This window comes from Parus major, chromosome 5 (genome assembly GCF_001522545.3).
Source record: "Parus major isolate Abel chromosome 5, Parus_major1.1, whole genome shotgun sequence".
Taxonomy (NCBI): domain Eukaryota; kingdom Metazoa; phylum Chordata; class Aves; order Passeriformes; family Paridae; genus Parus; species Parus major.
In genome coordinates, this window is record NC_031774.1 from 158513 (window position 1) to 168163 (window position 9651).

Below are 9651 nucleotides of genomic sequence, written 5' to 3' on the forward strand. Positions count from 1 at the left end.
GGTGGCTCTGTGACCTTTGGCAGAACATTTCTCATTCCAGGGCTGCTCCAGCTGTGGCTGGGGATTTTGGATTGTGAACTCACCAATGTCAGACCCTGATCTCTTTCATGCCTGGACAGTCCTGTGCTCCCTGGCTCACTGCTCGCACAGCCTGGGTCCTGTCAGGGTGGTGCCTGTGCCAGGGGAGGATGAGTTTGGGTCTGAAAGCTCTCAGAAACGAGGGAGAAAATGCTGCTGAGTGGAAGAGCTTTGTGTGGCTGGTGAAGGAGCAGGAATGTGTGCCTGGGTTTGTTTTGGGGGCTCATCCTTGTGGCAGAGTGTGTGTTAGCAGAGTCTGACCTCAGGTGCAGGGTACAGGGTCTGAGGGAGGCAGGTGTCCAATGTTTGTCAGGGTGTCAGCAGCTGAAGAGAAAAGAAAGACAAGAGAAGTTCTTTCATTTTTGTGATTGAAAGGCACAGATATGCACCTTGTACAACTCTCAAACAGCATCTCTGCTCTCTACAGGGTGATAATACACCCGAACTGAGAGCAGAATTTGATTCTGAAACTCATTCTGCAAGATGATGTCTACGAGGAAAGAGAGGGTGAGCCCAGACAGATAACAGATACAGGAGAACTATGTCAAATCAGGTTCCAGAAGTGTTGTAGATAGAAAATTGTATCATAATATATTACACATGTTGCATGAAACTAAAAAAAGAAATTGATTCCACTGAGTTGCAGTGGGAATGTCCTTTAGCTGGAGCTCTGGGTACTTAATGCTGACCTCCAGCCAGCATCTTAAAAAAGGGGGCAGGAGAGTGCTGAGCACTATTTTTTAAGAATAGTTTTTTTCCTCCCCAGATTGAGGGCTTCAAAAAACAAAAATGTGTGTGCAAATGCATATCAGCCCTCTGGTTCTTCCCCTTTCCTTGAACTCTGTTATTTTCAGGATTTTCAGAATCTTTTTCAGCAGTTGTGTCTTCAGCTTTTCTAAAGACTTCCTTATTCTGTTATTTCAGAAATAATCCCCCTGCCCCAAAGCTGATTTTTACCGAGCTCCTGAGAACCAGAAGCTTCCACTGCTAATCCCTGCTTGGAATTATTTCCCTTTAGGGCCTCCAGAAGCTTCCTGGGGTGGTTGATGCTGGGTTGTGCAGCCACGCTGGGTTTCAGACCAAAGAGCCCTTTGGCTCCATCCTAGGGGTGGATGGGAGAGATCTGCTTCTCCCAGGGTGCTGCTGAAGATGTGGGGGCTCTCCTTGAGGCAGCTCTGACTGATAGAGGATGTGGATAAATCCTGCTGCCAAAGGCACTCGTTGGAATAAAGCTGCTGTTTGTTCCTGTGTGGCATTTCCATCCTGTATAAAACCTGGCTGAAACTTTGTTGGCTGGGTTCTAAAGTGCTGTGCATCCTCATGGGGGCACGATTTGCTGTGAGAACTGATGTGGGTGCCTCTCCTGTATTAAATATTCAGCATGGAATCATGAAAAAAACTTTCTGTGCGCTTCAAGCTGGAAGCAGAGACCAAACCACACGTTGGATTTACAGAAAGGGAAAAAACCCAAACCAACAAACCCCAAACCAGGCCCTGCAGCAATGGTGTGAGAATATTTGAGCAGCCCTAGGCCCTGCAGGGGATGATAAACCAGGAGCAGAGCTCTTTTTTCCCTCTGCTGCAGGAGAAGGTCCCTGTCCCTGTGGGGAGCTGGGCAGCAGGGTGGGATGAGTGGCTGGGTGCCACCAGGGGACTGGGAACTTGTCTTGGCTCCAAAAATGCCTCTGGTTTGTGCAATCCTGCACTGGTGAGGCCAATACCTGGGTGTGTTGAACCCATTCTGTGCAGACAGTCGGGTTTCCAACAAATATTTATTTTTTTTTCCAGACTGCATTGTTTCCTGCTGCTTTATGAGCTGAAGGATGAGCTGTCTTCACAGTCAAGAAAGATTTAACTACTGATGTGTGCACAGCACACCATGATTTTTGGAGGTAGGGTTACTTGTGTACTCCTACACTGTCTGTGGAAGTCACAACATTTAACACTGTCTTCAAAACCATCAGCAAGTACCTCCTGAACCTTCCTGCACAACATTATAACCTGCTTTTTCAAAGCAAATTAACCTCTGAAAACGTTGGTAATGCCAGAATTCTGGATGTTTGTACCACAGCAGAGAGATTTCCACCTCTGCATTCTCAGTTTGGCAGGAAAAGTATTTCCTAATTTGCTTGGTGTGATGAAAGCTGCCTCATCTCTCCTGCAGCCTTCTGAAACCCGTGTCTGCAAAAGAGAAAACCGTGGGGTTTGAGATTCGGTGGTGCCATGGGCCTGGTGGCTTGGAATGGTTTTTCATTTCTGCAGCTGTAATTATTGCTGGGCAGTACTTGTGTGGTAGCAGCATTTAACAAATGCTGTGACAAATGGCAGTGGGGAGAGGACAGCACTTTGTTCTTCACCAGTTCAGGCTCGTGAGTCACATCCTGGGAGGTCCTGCAGCACCCAGATCATCCCACTGATGTTTGAATAAATATGGCTTTGCTGCACCCCTGCAGTCACAGGGGCAGCCAAAATCCCTGGCTGCTTGAAATTGCACCTCATTTCTCCCAGGGATGGAGAATTGAATGAAATTGGGTAGCAGATGAAGCATTAGAGAGATCTCTTTAGATAAAATGAATGGCTTTAGCTAATACTGTTCTGCTGAGATGGGAGGGAGTAAGTGTATCAAAAAGCATCATGTTTAATCTCATCATTTTCCTCTGCTAAAGGCTTTCATGAGTTATTAGGTGGAGCTATTTGGATGGAAAACATGTACATAACAGATGGGGGTTTCACTCAAGTAAGTTATTTAGGTTTGGAGAGGAACCATTGCTTATGATCCTGCCCAAAATGATGGATGCACTCAAAGGGGTTAAAAGCCTCTGTTATGTGAATCACCCACCAAAATCCAATTGCCTCGGGAATGGGGGAAATGTGTAGAATGTGAGGATTCCCATGTGCTTCAAAATATGAGAATGATCATCTGAGCATGTTTTTCTGTAGCAGTGCAAGAGGCATTTCAGGGGTAGAGAGAAAACACAGCACCCTTGGAGCAGCAGCTGGGGAAACACAACAGGGTGGCTGGACAATTTTTGACAGCTACAAAACCCACTTTTCTGGATTTGGCAAGTGGAATTTCTGCCATTGCTGCAGCAGCTGAGTGCCTGAGCCTTGCAGCTGGTGACAGAGAGGGGCTGGTGGCAGCAGGGGATGGAGGTGGGCACAGGGGGACGTGGCTGAGCTCAGCACGTGTGGCTCACCAGCCCTGCTGCACCCTGACGGATGAGCTGATCAACACAAGCCATTAGGAGAGGCTGCCCTGTTTGATTAATTCAATAACAGGCTGGAAAAAAAACATATGGGAGCACTTGTGTGTGAAGATACAGACTTTGACAGAGGCTGGATATAGATACTCTGGATCTGACAGCCTGAAATCCATTAATGCTTTAATTAAAATGATCTGTGGAGCAGATGAGGAATACATCAGGACCACTCTCACAGGAGAAACAGCACCAGGATGTTTATAAAGCTGCTGTGGTTCAGATCCTGTTATTTTTAAATGTTTGTTTTATGCTCTTATATGGAGATGAAAATAAAATCTTTACAGATTTGTGTATTCCCTTTAGTCCTTCCCTTCTACCCTGCCCTTGCAGCACCTGAATTCTTTGCAAAAGGAGAAAATTCTGCTATAAGTGGAAACTTAAGGAAATTTTTATATGGAAACTGAAGGAGATGAACCCACTACTGCCTGAATACACCAGGAGACAAATGGATAGGATCAAGTTTAATCTAGGATTTCAGACACCAGAAGAAATAACTTACCTGCCTTTTTTGTGGTAGAACTATGAGCTATCCCTTCGGTGCTCCCCCATTACCTTTTCCAGGGTTACACTGTCTCCATGCTGATATTGTTTTGGGAAAACAATTCTCCCTTCTCCCAGCTCTTTTTCTAGTAATGTATAAGTCATGGTTCTGCTTTTAAGGCACTCAAGATTTGCCCTTAAACCTGAAGCTGCATTTGAGGAGCCCAAGATTTCTTCTCTCCTTCCCCCTCTGATCATGTGGCTGGCTGGGTTACACGCTCTTGTCTGGGATAAAAGCTAATTTTGTCTCACTGGTGACACCAAGAACCACATTTACAGGGGTTTGGTTGAGTGACATCATTCTAGGACAGCTTAAAAATAAATCCTGCCACAGATGTAGGTTGATGTCAGCCAGGGGAGGTCAGAGCCAGGGAGTGGGTGGCCTGAAGTGTCGACTTCTTGTGGTTCCATCACCTAAAAGCAGAACATCTCCACCTCCTCCTTCCGCAGACTCTCACCTCTCCAGAGCTTCCTTCTTCTTTCCACTTCCCTTTTCCTCTAGAATGGCTGAATTTGTGGTATTGGACCATTAAATTACTCATGTTTGCTCACAATTTAATGTGTTTATAAAATATTCAGGGTCAGAATATAGACTGGCAGAGCTGGCAAAAGACAGAAATGGGTGCAATGTATCAGTTCTCTAATTCTTAGCAGAATCATGGCATGGCTTGCATTAGAAGGGACCTTAAAATTCCCCTTGGTTTTCTGTGGGATCCAAACCTTGGATTTACAACTCATATAAAAATGTTGTGCTGATTTTTATTTTTATTTTTATTTATTTTTATTTTTATTTTTATTTTTATTTTTATTTTTATTTTTATTTTTATATTTTTATTTTTATTTTCATTTTTATTTTTATTTTTATTTTTATATTTTTATTTTTATTTTCATTTTTATTTTTNTTTTTATTTTTATTTTCATTTTTATTTTTATTTTTTATTTTTATATTTTTATTTTTATTTTTATTTTCTTTTTTATTTTTATATTTTATATTTATATTTTTATTTTCATTTTTATTTTTTATTTTTTATTTTTATTTTTTATTTTTTATTTTTATTTTTATTTTTTAATTTTTTTATTTTTATTTTTATTTTTTATTTTTATTTTAATTTTAATTTTTATTTTTATTTAAATTTTTATTTTTTAATTTTTTTTAAATTTATTTTTATTTTTATTTTTTAAAGAATGCTGTGGAACAGGTTGATCTTTGCTGATCTTCCACTGGAGTAAGTAAAGTTATGTCAGGAGATTAAACTTTCTTTTACCTCATTGTGATGTTCAAGTCAAGGAGCCTTTAAACTGTCAAACAACAAAAAAAAAAAACAAAAAAAAAAACCCTAAAACAAACAAGAAAAAAAACCCAAACAACCAAAAAAACCAAACCAAAAAACTCAAAGAACAACAAAAAAAACCAAGTGTCCAACATAGACAATGAAATGTCCTGGGGTGGGAATAAAGAAGAGCAAAAAAATCTCCTGGCCTACCTTAAATTGGAAAAATGTGAAAGAAATAACCCTTCTCTCCCCCAAAAAAATTCATTGGCTACAAATTAAAGCTCTTTTTTTATTATGAAAGCTCTTTTTGTAGCCACCCAAACTGGTCAGGGTATAGAAGCAGATCATGGGAAGGCTCAGCTCCTGTGTAAAATAAAATCATCCCTGTGTGAAGTTTGTGCACAACACAACAAAACCAAAGGATCTCTAGAAAAATAAAATCAAGTGATTTCTGAGTAACAGCACGGTTTTTAAAAATTTTTGAAAAATATCTGAGTCATCCTTGTTTTTTTCCCTGTCAAACCACTGGTGCAAAGAGATATTAAAATGTTATTTATTGCGCATTTGCTCTGTTTTCCCCAGCCATTTAAATTTGTTTTGTCACTTCTTTGGCTTTTGTTACACTTTTATCCCTTTTTTTTGCTGTTTGTTTCCAACTTTCTGGCCAACAAAAATATTGGATGATTGCTGTGGGGACCTGGCACAGATGGTTCAGATCCAGGGCTGTGGAGAGGGTTGGGATGAAGGAGCCATTCCATGGAAGCTTCTCCCTCATCCATAATCCCAGCCCTGGGAGGGCAGGAGAGAAAAATCCAATATTTTTTAGTTTATTTTTTTGTTCTGCAATTTTGCCTGCTGTTCTCAGTTATTTATCTGCAAAGTTGTGAAATTCAGTTAAATCATTTTAGTCATCTCTTGGCCGCGGGAAATGTGTGACTTGGAGAGATAAGGAATCATGAAATTGTTGAAAACTCAAGTATCAGCCATGTGAATGTTATGTTTTTATACAATTTCTGCTTTTTCTCACAGCCAGACATACACTCAGTTTTATAGGGCTCCCAGAGAGGTTGATTAACATTTCTTTAAATATTAAAACCAAAAACAGCGAGAGAGGATCCTGAGGAGTTTCTGAGAGAGGAAAGGACACCCAGGAAATTTATTTCCTCTTAGACACTGAAATCCTGCTGAAGTCACCGAGCAGTTTGGCTTCCACAGACTCATGGAGGAAAAGCACTGAACATTAAAGTTATGAACATTAACCCAAGTGTGGCTTGAGAAAACACCAAAATTACCTTGAAAGCACCCAGCCATTATTTTTCTTGGTAAAATTTTGGAGGAAATATTTTTCCTAGTGCTGAACCATCAGGTTCTTTATTCTAAAAGGGTTTTTGGGAGGGCAGGGAATGTAAGATGTGTGTGGTTAGAGCTGGGAAATGCCAGCATGTGGCACCAGCAGCCAGTGAGATGTTTGGTAAAAACCATCAGGAAATAATCTCTGTAAGGAAAATAAAACAAATTGCAGCTGTGCACAACAATATAAATGCCTCAGAATTTAATTATGAGGTAAAACTCCTCCCTGTTCCTGTCCTTGCATTGTTCATTGGCATTGTTTGCTGGAGTAGATGGAGCAAACAGCTCTGGGGGTTTTGTTTATATGGAAATGATATTTTATATGAAAGCTTTATATATTTATGTGATTTATGTTTTATGTTGTATTATAGATATGTTATTTTTATATATATATTATGTTATATCTTATATATGATATATATTATATATGTTATTTTGTTTTATTTTGTATTTTTTTATTTTAAATTTTACAGTATATTTTAAGTTGTATTTATAAAGTATATATACATATATACACATATATAATATATAATATTCTACATATACATATATGTGTATATATATGTATAATATATGCATATTATCTATATATGTATATATGTATTATACATATATAATATATATTTAATTAATATATATAATCAATATATTATAAATAATATATTATATAAATATATATAAAAATATAAATATATATAAAAATATAAATATATATAAATATATAAATATATAAATATATATATATAAAAAAATATATATTATTGTATAAAATTATAAAATTATATATAGCATATAATAATTTATTATGTATAAATAGAATAATATAATTTAATATATAATAGCAAATCTATAATTGTATAAATAATATATTATGAATTATAAATTATATATATTAAATATTATAATTTTTATATATATATATTTATTTTATTTTATTTTATTTTATTTTATTTTATTTTATTTTATTTTATTTTATTTTATTTTATTTTATTTTATTTTTATATGATTCTTTTTCTGTATGATGGGTGCTGTCTCCCAGGAGCTGTGGAAGCCACAGCAAGGTGTTCTGTGGCAGGATGAGCTCAGGACTGTTGGTACCACCCCAGTTTATCTCTGTTCTGGGGCTGTGACCTGCAGCCCCTCCATTTTTGCTCCCATTTTAAGCCAGAGTGGAGCCCAGAACCCAATTTACCCCCAAAACTGCTGTACCAGGTGGGGTGGGCTGCCAGTCAGACAAAAACAAGGAGATGTCAAGGCCATCAAGGCTTTTTACCCAGCCAGCATTTCACAACACAAAACAACAAACTGAGAGAACTATTTCATAATTATGTTGCTCATTAATAATATTCACAGCTGCATTTAATCCAGAATGAATCCACTGCCATGCACAAGCCCCACTTAAAGGGCAGAGAGAGATGCTGAGCAGCTGAAGAGATGGCTCACACATGGCAGAAAATCAACAATGATTCAGCCAGAAACCTCTCCAGAAAATATTATGTGGCAAAAAAACATGTTTTAAATAAATAGCATCACACAAATGTCCACTGTCCAGACCTTACACAGATTTAGCAGCCAGCACTTGGATGACTGCAGCCTAACTCAGTCTGATCTTTACACAACAGATTCTGCTCTTTTGGCAAACTGGATAAGAATATAATAGCAAAAATCACCTTTAATGGCAAACATAAATTCAGATTGCACACGTAAAAAGTATTGGGCATATCTGGAAATTAATTATCTGGGAGTATTGAAAGGGTATGAGTGTCAGGGAGTGAGTCAGAAATGTGAACTTCCAGCAGCTTTTCCTGTGAGTACTGAGAACATTTTCCCCCCTTTTCTCCTTGGCTTTTGGTGATTTTTTTATAGAATATTTTCCCCCTTTTTCCCTTGGTTTTTGGTGATTTTTTTATAGAACTTTTTCCCCTTTTTTCCTTGGCTTTTGGTGATTTTTAGTAGAACCTTTTCCCACTTTTTTCTCTTGGCTTTTGGTGATTTTTTATAGAACTTTTTCCCCCTTTTTTCCTTGGTTTTTGGTGATTTTTAGTAGAACATTTTCCCCCTTTTTTCCCTTGGCTTTTTGTCATATTTTTATAGAACTTTTCCCCCTTTTTGCTTTTGGTGATTTTTAGTAGAATATTTCCCCCTTTTTTTTTTTTTTCCTTGGCTTTTGGTCATTTTTTATAGAACATTTTCCCCCTTTTTCCCTTGGATTTGGTGATTTTTATAGAACATTTTTCCCTTTTTTCCCTTGGATTTGGTGATTTTTAGTTGAACATTTTTCCCATTTTTTCCCCTTGGCTTTTGGTCATTTTTTTATAGAACATTTTCTCCCTTTTTCTCTTGGCTTTTGGTGATTTTTTTATAGAATTTTTCCCCCTTTTTCCCCCTTGGCTTTTGGTGATTTTTAGTAGAACATTTTTCCCCTTTTTCCCCCTTGGCTTTTGGTGATTTTTTTATAGAACTTTTTCCCCCTTTTTCCCTTGGCTTTTGGTGATTTTTAGTAGAATATTTCCCCCCTTTTCCCTTGGCTTTTGGTGATTTTTTTTATAGAACTTTTTCCCCTTTTTTCCCTTGGCTTTTGGTGATTTTTATAGAACATTTTTCCCTTTTTTCCCTTGGATTTGGTGATTTTTTATAGAACATTTTTCCCTTTTTTCCCTTGGATTTGGTGATTTTTTATAGAACTTTTTTCCCTTTTTTCCCTTGGATTTGGTGATTTTTAGTGCTTCCAGAGTTGCAGAAGAAGTGCTGGACAGGTGTAAATTATCAGATGGGGAAGAGCACACCCATTAATCACGGAGCAGAGCCAGGGCAGGGAGGCAGAGTTCACTGTCTGCCAAACCCTTTTCTGCAGATTACTTGATAACAATATTAAGATTGATCACACACTGCTGATCTTTCAGGTGATGGGAGCTGACCTGCTTTTAAAGGGGGTTAATTCTCAATTTCACTGTACCAAACAGAGATAATGTAATGCAATTTGCTAACAGGATTCCAAACATGTGTAACCTTAACCCTTTTTTGGGAAGAAAGTATGGCCAATTTGCTTTGTCAGTCCTCTTTTCTACAGGGAAGGATCCTTTTTGCAGAGGTTTTCAGATATTATTATTGTTATTATTATTATCATTATTATTATTATTATTATTATT